Genomic DNA, 12,772 nt, shown 5'->3' on the forward strand with positions numbered 1-12,772 from the left:
GATCCCTGGGTTGGGAAGATCCCCTGGAGAAGGGAAAGGCTACCCACTCCAGTATTCTGGCCTGGAGAATTCCATGGATTGTCCAATCTAGGGGTCACAAAGAGTCTGACAAGACTGAGTGATTTCCCTTTCACTTCACAGTTTATAGTAATTTGTTGGAGAATTCTTTTTCTAAACAAAAAGGAAAGAATGCTTTATCTTCTGTACACAATGGAACATGTAACTACAATATACATTAGCTCTAAGACTTAGAAGGAGGCCATTTTCGTTCTAACTTCTTTTCCCCTGCTCATTAATTTGGTTTATATCAAATACTCATACTCTTTTCACATAAACATCCTGGAAGCAAAATTCACCAACAGCTGTAAAATGGTAAATAATTTATGAGGTGATACTGGTGAGCAGACATTAAGAGTCATGAAGCACCCACCTGTTTTCCAAGTAATCAGGTTTTATTGGTCCTAAAAACAGAATTTATTGTTAAGCAGCAGTACATCCTGTTATCAAAAGAAAATTAAAATGTAAGGGTGAGTGGTAAGCACAGCAATGCTCAACAATTCCCTGACAATTTCTAAGGAGTAGTGCTTCTTAAAACTATAAGTATAATGTATTCCACTCTGAGTGCACGAACCAAAAGTTGCTTCAGGAATGCCTTTGAAAGGCTTGAACACCATGCCCTCTGAGTCTTCAACTACTTTATATAGGAATAAACTTGAAAATCCATGTCAGAAGGTTAGAATATTACTGATCTCACAAAACTATCTTTTAAATAAACAAGATGGGGGAGGGTGGGATGAACTGGGAGGATAACACTGCCGTATATGCACTGCTGTGTGTAAAGTAGATAGCTAGTGGAAAGCTGCTATATTGCACAGGGGACTGAGCTCAGTGTTCTGTGATGACCTAGAGAGGTGGGCTGGGGGTGGGGGGTGAGGGAGGTTTAAGAGAGAAAATATATATACGTATAACATTCACTTTGTTGTACAGCTGAAACTAACACAATATTGTAAAACAATTATATTCCAGTAACATAAGCTTTGGTTTTCAGGAGATTCTTAAGAAATTACAGATGAGGGTAATCAAAATTTGTATATCATTTTAATGCTTTTTACTAGGGGCCATATTAACATACAAGTAATTTAGACTTGGTTTGGTATATTTACACTCACTGTAGCATCTATTTCATTTGATTCAGTCCATTAATAAGTATAGATTGGGCCAATGTATATCTATTAATATACTAGATGGAGTGGGACAGAAGGGGCAGTGAGAATAGAGGCAGCATTAGGCATGAACCCTCCTCAATAGGCAGCTGTAATCTATGTTTAGATAAGACAAAAAAAAAAAAAAAGTGACAGAACTTCCCTGGTGGCCCAGTGGTTAAGACTCAGCTCCAAATGCAGGGGCCACGGGTTTGATCCCTAGTTGAGGGGACTAAGATGCCACATGCCCTGCGGTGTGGAGGAGAAAAGCAAATGTGGCAGTGATCCATCAGTACCATTTCTAGAGCCTTGCACAGTTGTTTAGTCACTTAAGTCACGTCTGACTCTTGCTCCTCTGTCCATGGGATTTTCCAGGCAAGAATATCCGAGTGGGTTGTCATTTCCTTCTCCAGGGGATCTTCTGACCCAGGGATCAAACCCACATCTCCTGCATTGGCAGGCGGATTCTTTTACTGCTGAGACACTAGCCTTGCCCTTAATAAGGGCTCAAATATTTGTTGAATGAATGAATTTATTCTATGGATACATTTGCACACTGTCATTCATTCATTTGAAGACGTTTGTTGGCTTTTCCACTACCTCATCATCATTCTTGGTGAGTTTCAAATCAAAATAAATTATCCTGTTCTCCCCCTGGTCCTCCCACCTCAGCAGCCCAACTCTCCAAATTCCACATCTAGGAATCATCTTTGATTTCTCTCTCCACCTCCCACGTCCAAGCCATGTTGGCTCTAACTCCAAATATACCCAACATTTGAACACTTCATCCCATGTCTACTTCCACCACATTTACTGCCCACAGTGCCCTGATGGGTCTCTATTAAAATGCTCCATTCACACTTAGAATAAAGTTCAAACTGCTTACTGTGGCCTGCTCACAAAGCTCTGAGTGATCTTGCCCTCTCCAGACTCATGTTCACACTGCCATCACCTTGGGTTCTTATTCCTATCCCAGGACCTCTGCACATGCCTCAGCCTGGGATGCTGTCTCCCCGGCCAATTTGGATCTCATCCTTCAGGCTGCCTAAGTATTGTTATTCAGTCCCTCAGTCATGTCTGACTCTTTGTGACCCTGTGGACTGCAGCACACCAGGCTTCCCTGCCCTTCACTGTCTCCTGGAGTTTGTTCAAACTCATGTCCATTGGGTCAATGATGCCATCTAACCATCTCATCCTCTGTTGCCTCCTTTTCCTTTTGCCATTGATCTTTCCCAGCATCAGGGTCTTTCCCAGTGAGTTTGCCCTTCCCATCAGGTATCACCTGCCTAGAAATCCTGACCCTCTGTAACCCACCCTCCTCTCCCCCTTGATACTATTGTTGTTGAACCCCTTTCATAGCAACAGATTATTTTGTTTACTTGCCTTCCCTATCCCCCTCCTCCCATCTGCCACCCCCGCCAGACCCAGCTGCCTGCACGCTCAGTAACAGCCACAGCTTTCTCCCACATAATAGACAATCAAATATTTTTTCAGGGCTGGGAATCATAATCAAGAATGTTGTGTTCTGTGAGAATCTCCACATTTTTAGAAAAATGTGAAGAACTTCAAGTAGGGCAACAGTTATCTGTAATGTAACACCAATGAGATAAGATTTTGTAAACACAAGGTTCATGGTTAGAGTTAATCTCTATTGGGGAACATGAAAAATTTCATTATTACAGTTTTATCACATTGTTTTTCTTCATCTTCATACAAAACTGGATTTGAATTATAGCAAAAGGCCTTGCTAAGATAGGTTAAGCATTCTGACAGTTAATCGCTAGGAACTCTCTCTAGGGAGCTTATGGACTCTTCATTTCTGGAAATCTTACTGGGTAGAAAGTATCTCTTGCAAATGAACAGTGGAATATTTCCATTGTAAAATCCCTTTCATCTCGTTCTCTGACTTCCTGACACTCTTCTTCCCTGTCATTTTATTCTCTACCAGCTCTGCAGACAGCTGGAAACTTTACCAAAATGTTGTTCTTTACAAACTAGGTCTCTTCCAATCTGACTATGCACATCATCACCAACCAGTAGAAGTAGCTCCATCTTTAATGAACAAGAGCCAGATTCAAATACAAAGGCCAGTATCACTGCAAGAGAGTAGGGGTTTGGGCAAGTTGGTGGGAAGACTCTATTTCATTTCCATATATACCAATATCTCTGTTACAAACTCACTGCCTTAATACCAAGATTTTGAGCTTCATTTCCAGTTCCACTTCAATGTTGAAATCACCCAGAATGATGACAGAGACAATGGTGAAGTCAAGGAACCTCTTCAAATGAATGAGTAGGAGAATTCAAGTATATCCATAGAATACAAGAACAGGTCTGTAAATCTTAGAACTTTTTATGTCTGAGTCCCATGTAATCAGGAGTTTGCTTATACAGCTTTCAGAAGTACTAGTTAATCTGTTCATTCAGTGGATAGAGACTATGGCCCAAACATTGTTTTAGGTCTGAGAATACAGAAGTGAACAAGGGGAATCTGGAGGGTGGATAGACAATGCATATATTTTTAAAAGATAAATTCAGATGGTAGATACTGGGAGCAAGTAAAACCAAGATGATGTGCTAGAGTTGATTTGGTGGGGAGAAAATTCTTTAGTGTGGTAAAGAGGGAAGGTCACTGGAAAGATGACATCTAAGCCAGTACCCGAATGATAAGAAAGAACCTGCCAGATGAAGAGTTGGAGAAGACAGTTCCAGGAAGAGGGAGTAACAAACAGACTCTAAAGCATGGTTTGAGAGCCAAGGAAAGGGAATGGGTTTTATTTGGAATATAATGGGAAGCCATTAGAGAGTTGATGTTTTCTTTTACTTTTTTTGGACTTGGTTTTGACTTAGGTATAGTGAATTTACAATACTGTGTTAGTTTCAGGTATAGAGCAAAGTGATTGGTTCTACATATTTATGTATATTCTTTTCTCCTTTTCTATTATAGTTTATTACAAGATACTGAATATAGTTCCCTGTACTATGCAGTAGGTCCTTGGTTATCTATTTTATATACAATGTTGCACATCTGTTAATCCCATACTCCTAATTTATCACCCCTCCCCCCACCCAGAGAGTTGATTTTTAAACAGAGTGTTGGTGCCACCTGATCTGTGTTTTAAAAGGATCTCTTCAGAGACCTCTACTCCTACGTAGAGAATGAACTAGAAGGAAGAGAGAAGAAAGGAGCCTATTTCTGTAGTCCGGGCAAGCAAAGATGGTGGTTTGGACTGGGTTGTAGCTATGGAAGAGGTGAGAAGTGATTGGATTAAGGACATGTTTTGGAGGTAGATCTAACATGGGGGATGAAGGTGGTAAGAAGTTTTGATTATGTAAATACAGATGTTTCTATTAATGTTATAACAATGCCTCTGAAAAACTTCACATTCTGCAGAGAATGTGTGCTAAAAATAATAGGGCCAATACTTTTGGCCACCAGATGGGAAGAGCTGACTCATTAGAAAAGACCCTGATGCTGGGAAAGATTGAAGGCAGGAGGAGAAGGGGTCAATAGAGGATGAGATGGTTGGATGGTATCACCAACTCAATGAATTTGAGTTTGAGCAACTCTAGCAGATGGTGAAGGACAGGGAGGTCCAGTGTGCTGCAGTCATAGGGTCAGATTAGGATGTGACTGAGCGACTGAACAATCAACAATGGGAAATGTAACATTAGGGCAAACCACTCAAAACCCAAGAAACATGGTAACCAGAACATTTAAAAAGCAATACCAATTCTAATGGGCTTCCCTGGTGGCTAAGATGGTAAAGAATCTGCCTATAGTGAGGGAGACTGGGGTTCGATCCCAGGGTCGGGAAGACACCCTGGAGAAGGGAATGGCAATCCATTCCAATATTCTTGCCTAGAGAATTCCATGGACAGAGGAGCTTGGTGGGCTACAGTCCATGGGATTGCAAAGAGTTGGACACGACTGAGCGACTAACACACAAAATTCCAGTTACGGTAATAGTAGAGTTATACCTTGATGGCATTTATGCTCTGTAGCCCAGCCAGTTAATCCTTCACAGTCTTAATCCCTGAGTCAGCTTCTTTCTCCAAGACATGAGTTCTTGAGGGCATTCACTTCTAATAAAGACCATCCTCAGGTTTCCAGGTGGCTCTAGTGGTAAAGAATCCGCCTGCAATGCAGGAGACAAAGGAGACACAGGTTCAATCCCTGGGTTGGGAAGATCCCCTGGAGAAGGAAATGACAAGCCATTCCAGTATTCTTGCCTGGAGAATCCCATGGACAGAAGAGCCTGGCGGGCTACAGTCCATGGGGCCAGAAAGAGTCAGACATAGTTAAGCACACATACACACAGTGAAATTAAATAAAATGAATCAGAACATAGTCTTCTTTGCTGTGCGTGGACTTTCTCTAGTTGCAGTGAGTGGGGGCTACTCTCTATTGCAGTGTGCAGGCTTCTCCTTGTAGTGGCTTCTCTTGTTGCAGAGCATGGGCTGTAGGTGCACAAGCTTCCGTAGTTGCAGCTCGTGGGCTCAACAGTAGTGGCACACAGGCTTAGTTGCTCCACGGCATGTAGGACCTTCCCAGACCAGGGTTCGAACCCATGTCTCCTGCATTGGCAGGCAGATTCCTCCCCACTGTACCACCAGTGAAATCCAGGGCATAGCCTTTTTATTTGTCATTTTACCATGAGAGAAATGCCTTTGCAGCATCTTCATCTGTACTCATTGCTTGGACAGATAGCTTACCACAGAAAAGACCACAGCCTCTATGCAGAGCACTAAACCAGGCATACTAGTACTCATAGAAAGTCTCTCTGTAGATTTCCTGCTTTTTGCTTAGGGTCTTTGTACATTGCCCAGGCCTTTGTAATAGTGAGGATGGTTGCCACAGATCACTTTAAAATGTTAACGCACTAGAAAAACAGTGTGTTAACCAGCACAATTTCTGTGTTATCCCAATATCAGTCCCTTATTACTTATTAAGTAATTTCCAACACACAAAGACACACTATCAGAAAGAGGCTATACAAAAGAAAGCTTTTGGCGCTTTTAAGCAAAGGAGTGATGTGATCTGATTTCTGCTTCAGAAAGATCCTGCTGACTGCCTAGAGGACAAACAATGCCCCGAGAGGCTATTGCACTGTTCCAGGTGAGAGGTGATGGTGGTTCCGATTAGGAAAATAGCAGTAAAGATGGTGAGAAATGATTGCATTCATTCTGGATATAATTCTCTGGGAGAGGTGATAGCATTTGCTGATAGAGTGGGGATTGAGGGCAAGAGAAGAATCAAGAATGACCTATCCAAAAGTGAAAAAACAGTGAGGACCTTCTTAGACAAACAAAAAGTGAAGGAATTGTGCTTTCACTTTTGGAAGATAATTTCACAGGCTATGGAATTCTAGGTTGGTAGAATTCTATTCTCAGCACTAAATATTTCACTCGACGTTCTCCTTGTTTGCATGGTTTCTGAGAAATCAGATATCATTCTTATCTTTGTACCTCTTGCAGGTAAGGTGTTTTTTCCCCTCTGGCTTCTTTTAGGAATTTTTCTTTATCTTAGATTTTCTGTCCTTTGAAACTAATACAGCTGGCTGTAGTTTTGTCGGCATTTATTCTGCTTGGTGTTGTCTCAGCTTTCTGGATGTGTAGGTTGGTGTCTGACGTTAATTTGGGGACATCATCATTGTTTGAAATAATCCTTCGGTTCCTTTGCTTCTCCTGATATTCTCATTATGTGTGTATTATTACACATTTTGTAGGTGTCCCACAGTCCTTGGATATTCTGCTGGGGTTTTTTCCCACTCTTTTTTTCCTGTTTTCTTTAGGGGTTTCTACTGAGATATCCTCAAGCTCAGAGGCTCTTTCCTTAGTGGTATTCAGTCTATGAATAAGCCCACCAAAGGCATTCTTCATTTCTGTTACAGAACTTTTGGTCTCTAGCATTTCTTTATGATTCTTTCTTAGAATTTCCATCTATCTGCTTACTGAGCCCATCTGTTCTGACACAATGTCTACTTTATCCATTAGAGCTCTTATCAACTTAGTCACAGTCACTTTAAATTTCTGGTCTGATAATTCCAACATCTGGTTCTGATGGTTGCTCTGTTTCTTCAAATTTGTATTTTGATGTATTATTTATTATTATGTCAGTGTTTCTACAGATGCCCTTTATCAAATTAAGGGAGTTCTTTTCCATTCTGAGTTTCCTGAAGTTATAAAAGCTTCAGAATGAATGTGTATGAATAGGTGTTGAAATTTATTAAATTTTTTTCTGTACTGAAAGGATCATTTAAAAACAACAAAATATGCGTTTGGCCTTTTAGTATGCCTTGGAATTTTTTCATGAAATTTAGACGCAATGTATGAGATGAAAGGAACTCTGATACACAGAACTTTAGTGATAGGCAGATAAGGTGTTGGGGAAGGGGAGGCATTCTACAGTCCTAGGATTAGGTCTCAGTCTTTTAATGAAACTTTGCCTCGGGAATATGAACTCACAAGTGTTTCTCAGCTTTTTCTCCCTCCTTAGGTGGGAGAGGAAGGCTAGAGGGGGCTAGAGTTGAGTATTTCCCTTCTCTCAGGTCAGTTGCTGCTGCTGCTGCTACGTCGCTTCAGTCGTGTCTGACTCTGTGAGACCCCAGAGACGGCAGCCCACCAGGCTCCCCTGTCCCTGGGATTCTCCAGGCAAGACCACTGGAGTGGGGTGCCATTTCCTTCTCCAGTGCATGAAAGTGGAAAGTGAGAGGATCCACTAAAAACCTTAGTAGGTTAGGCTCTGGTTAACTAGTCTCTCTTGTCTCTCTTGAGGGTATATCTTGTTAAAAAAAACCAGAGTGCTCTGGTGTTTTTCAAAATGGTTCCTTTTCCCCTCCCCCTTTTGGAAGCACAAGGGAATTTTTCTCGAATATTTACTGTGAGAACCTGGTCGAGTTCCTGGAGGTAAAACTCATAAAATGTGGACACTCACTGCTGACTAGGTCCCCCTGGAGTATTTTATCTCTCAGACTTGCCCATACTGATCCTCCAGCAATTTGTTGATTACAGTTCAGGTTTTCCTGCCCGAGCACCACTTTCCTCAGTGGTTTCTGCTCCAGTAAACTGGGGCTCTCTGTATTCCCCTGTCAGTCTCTTCTATTTGGGGGCAGCAGTTTGCCCTGTGACCTCACTAGTCTTACGAATCTAAGAAGAGTTGTTGATTTTTAAGTTTGTAGCTTTTTACTTATTGTTAGGATGCATTGGTGACTTCCAAGTTTCTTACAGATCAGACCAGAACTGGAAGTCTTTTTTTTTTAATGAGCATACACACACACACACACACACACACACACACACACACAGTGTGTGACACTATGCAGATGGTATGCTGCAGAGAAATGGATGTGCAAGAGAAGAGGGGGTACTTACAGGTCAAAACACTTCAGTGAAGTGAAGTCACTTAGTCGTGTCCGACTCTTTGTGGCCCTAAGGACTATAGCCTATCAGGCTCCTCCGTCCATGGGGTTTTCCAGGCAGGAATACTGGAGTGGGTTGCCATTTCCTTCTCCAGGGATCTTCCCCATCCAGGAATCGAACCCGGGTCTCCTGCATTGTAGGCAGATGCTTTTACCATCTGAGCTACCAGGGAAACACTTCAGTAGGATGTTTCAATTGGAGATGCAAGCAAGTTACCTTTGGCTGGGCAATTCAGTTGCTCCATGCAAGTTATGGGGCAGATAACACATTTAGCCTTATGCTGTGACCAGCAGTTATTCACATCTAACTCCACCAGGCCAAAACACAGTTATATTTTTGCTCACTTGAGGAACTGAACTAGCTCTTAAGTGGATTGTGTAGAACTATCAGCTTAAAAGATGCCTGTTGAGCTTCCCTAGTGGCTCGGTGGTAAAGAATCTGCCTGCCAATGCAGGAGACATGGGTTCAATCCCTGATCCGGGAAGATCTCTCATACTTCAGAGCAACTAAGCCCATGCGTCCCAACTATTGAGCCTGTGCTCTAGAACCTCTGAGCTGCAACTGCTGAGACCAGGGGCCACCACTGCTGAAGCCGACGTGCCTTATAGCCAATGCTCCACAACAAGAGAAGCCACTGCAGTGAGAATCCCATGCAGCACAACTAGAGAGTAGCCCCCATTTTCTGCAAGCCCTCACAGCAACGAACACCCAGTGCAGCCAAAAATAAACAAATTTATTGTTTCAAAAAAATTTCCTCTTGAGCAGCATTGGAGATCAGGCACAGCGGGGGTGAGCAGCCATCCTGATCAACTCAGGCACATTTGTGAACACACCCTAGGGACTCCCAGAAATATTTGGTGGGGAAGGGAGCAGACCTGGAAAGGATTTGAGAATCCCACAAATGGGGGTGACCAAGGGAGCTAGTGTCATTTGGGCAGTGATGTCAGTGTGATTTCATTTGTACCCAGAGATTGATGAGGCTCTGGTCAAGTATCCCTAGGTCAGTGCTTCTTAAATTTTAGTATATAAAACTAGAAAAACTAGTTAAAACACTGGACCCCACCCCCAGAGAGTGTGATTCCCTAAATCTGGAGTAGAGCCTGAGATTCTGCATTTCTAACAAGCTCCCAGGTGCTGCTGGTGCAGCCAGTCTTGATAGAAGGCTGGCCTGGAAGCAGTGGGGCCACAAATAAACACTGATCCCATCTCCATGGTGGGGGAGAGGGGCAGGAGTCAGGAAAAGCTTCATAAGGAAAGTATGTGAGCTGCAAAGATGTGTTAAGTCAGGCACACCAAGAACAGAAGGAGAGGGAGGGCACTTCTGGTGGTGTCAGGAGAAACTAAATAGGTCACGTGGCGATCGACATTGATTGTTAACACAGCTGTAATGAACATATCCACTGTGCTGCCAAGCATTACAATGAAACACTGATTTTAGATAATGCAGTCTTCATGAGGTGTTAGCTTTACTAAATAAATATGGTAGGAAATGATTTGAATAACACTTGACCATTTCTAAACTGTGAATTTAGATTATGGGAAGCAATTCACTTTTAAAAGAGGGAAAGAGGGGCGACACAAATGTGCTTCATTTCCTACCATAAACTATAATAAATTTTTAAGAAATGCTTTAGATAAATATCCACTGTCTCCCCTCCCCCACACCCGCAGAATACCGGTGCTTATCTAATAGCTGCAGGCTCTACCCATTTGATAAAAAGGGAATTTTTACTGTACCTCTCTGTAGATTGACATTCTTTAGTTCGCTTTAGTTTTGTTTTGTTTTTAAATTAAGCAAAGACTAACAGTTATTATCAGTCTCTCCGGAGGTTTACACAGATGAACGGTGTTCACGTTCAAACGATCACAGTTGACCTGTAGTTATCTTGTTATAAATCAGAACATTGTGTGAAATGCCAGTTGAGTTTTAAATGCCTTTTAGTATTTCTTTAAAATATGTTTCATAAAGGAAGGATGCTGCATCATAAATCATGTACATGTTTAAAATTTTGCCAAATTGCTCTCCAAAAATGTTGAGCTCACACCACTGCTCACTACAATGGTGTGTGAAAGTGTGCAGTTTCCCCATATTTTTGTTAATTACTAAGTGTTGTTAATCTTTAAAATGTTTGCTAGTCTGATAGTTGCAAGTGGTCTCTTTTTAATCTATATTTCCCTAATAACTAGGGAAGTGAAACATCTATTCTCTCTTGTTGGCTCTTGATGTTTCTTCCTCTTGTATTTGCTTCTTCATATCCTTTGTTGAGTTTTCTATTGACTTGCTTGGCTTTTCTCAAAGATTTGTAGTTCTTTTTCTATTCTAAATAGTAGCCATTTGTGATAAGTGCTGCAAGAAGTTTCTCTCCGTCCTTAGTCTTGTAACTCTATGTTCGTTTTAGGTATGCAGGAGTTTTCTGTGTTTCAATAGAAAAATCTTTCCCTTTATACCTCCTGAGCTTTGTGGCATGCTTGAAAGACCTCCCCCATCTCAAATGATACTTACTGTAATATATTTCCCCTATATACATTTCTACATATTCTTTTTGTAGTTTAATGGTTTAATTTTTATGTTTCTATCTTTAACTCTTCTAGTATTTACTTTTCATAAAACATAAGAAACAATTGGAGCACAAGGAATTCAGAGTTCAGTTTTCAACATGCAATGTTCGAAGTGCATATTAGAGGAGAGGTCTGGGCTAGGGATGTAAATTTGTGTCAGCTCAGTTCAGTTCAGTCGCTCAGTCATGTCCAACTCTTTGCGACCCCATGGACTACAGCACGCCAGGCCTCCCTGTCCATCACCAACTCTTGGAATTTACTCAAACTCATGTCCATCGAGTCAGTGATGCCATCCAACCATCTCATCCTCTGTTGTCCCCTTCTCCTCCCACCCTCAATCTTTCCCAGCATCAGGGTCTTTTCCAATGAGTCAGCTCTTCGCATCAGGTGGCCAAAGTATTGGAGTTTCAGCTTCAGCATCAGTCTTTCCAGTGAATATTCAGGACTGATTTCCTTTAGGATGGACTGGTTTGACCTCCTTACAGTCCAAGGGACTCTCAAGAGTCTTCTCCAACACCACACTTCAAAAGCATCGATTCCTCGGTGCCCACCTTTCTTTATAGCTAACTCTCACATCCATACATGACCACTGGAAAAACCATAGTGTTGACTAGACGGACCTTTGTTGGCAAAGTAATGTAATGTCATTGTTACATAGAAGATATTTATGACTCTGGAGGTGGGATTATCAAACAAGAGATTATAGAATCAAAGGAGAGAGCCCAAAACTAAGCAATCCGTTGAACAAAGCAGATTGGGAAAAAAGAGGCAGTAAAGTCAGAGGAAAACAAGAAAGAGTGGTGCCATGGAAACCCAGAAGAGGATGTTTGAAGAACGCAAGTGACCAACCCTGCTAAACACCTGTAAGAGATCAAGTAGGAAAAGGACAGAGAGATGTCTCTGAATTTAGTAATGTTGAGATGATTGGTGACCTCAACAAGAGCAGATATGTTGGAGTGGTAAGAATGGACACCCCCATGGATTGAGTTTAGGAGGGAAAGGAAAGGTAAGAAGTAGAGATAGTGACTACTCATGGACCACAAGTCTAAGAAATGTTGCTTTGAAGAAGAACAAAAGAATGGAAATGGAGATGGATGAGGTGTTAAAAATGGGAGATACATGGGCATATCTGAATAATGATGGAAATGATCCAATAGAGACTGAGAAACTCAAGTGGGAGAGAAAGGGGATAACTGAACTCTAAGATATGCCTCTAAGTTAATTTGTTTCCAAATGAATAACCTGTTGTCTTGATACCATCAACTGATTCATCCATTTGTTCCCTGCTGATATGGAACCTTAAAAAATATGAAATACTCCTTTGTACTCCATAGTCTGTCCTACTGTTCTTCCATGATCTGGCTTCCATGCTGCTAAGGCCATTTTCAAGTTATGCCCATTGTGATTGACCTGTTTTATCTCAGCAGTTGTTCTTAGCAGACTAATTTTGTTCTAGCAATGCAGTATTCTCTTGGACATCTCTCAGGATGCAAGGTAGAATTTTTAAAGCATTTTCCGCATGAACTTTCCCCTCAGAAGTCAATTATTTTCTTGTTCATTCTAGTGTTTCTCCATTGTGCTGTTGGTTT

General features: G+C 41.6%; 1 non-coding gene across 1 annotated transcript; it reads right to left on the reverse strand.

Moving 5' to 3' along the window:
• Positions 1 to 8,723: 8,723 nt before the first annotated feature.
• On the reverse strand, positions 8,724 to 8,796 carry TRNAC-ACA (transfer RNA cysteine (anticodon ACA)). Its single transcript has one exon. It is a non-coding gene; the product is annotated as a tRNA-Cys (tRNA).
• Between the last annotated feature and the right edge of the window lie 3,976 nt (positions 8,797 to 12,772).

The sequence above is a fragment of the Budorcas taxicolor genome, chromosome X, assembly GCF_023091745.1.
Source record: "Budorcas taxicolor isolate Tak-1 chromosome X, Takin1.1, whole genome shotgun sequence".
Lineage (NCBI taxonomy): Eukaryota > Metazoa > Chordata > Mammalia > Artiodactyla > Bovidae > Budorcas > Budorcas taxicolor.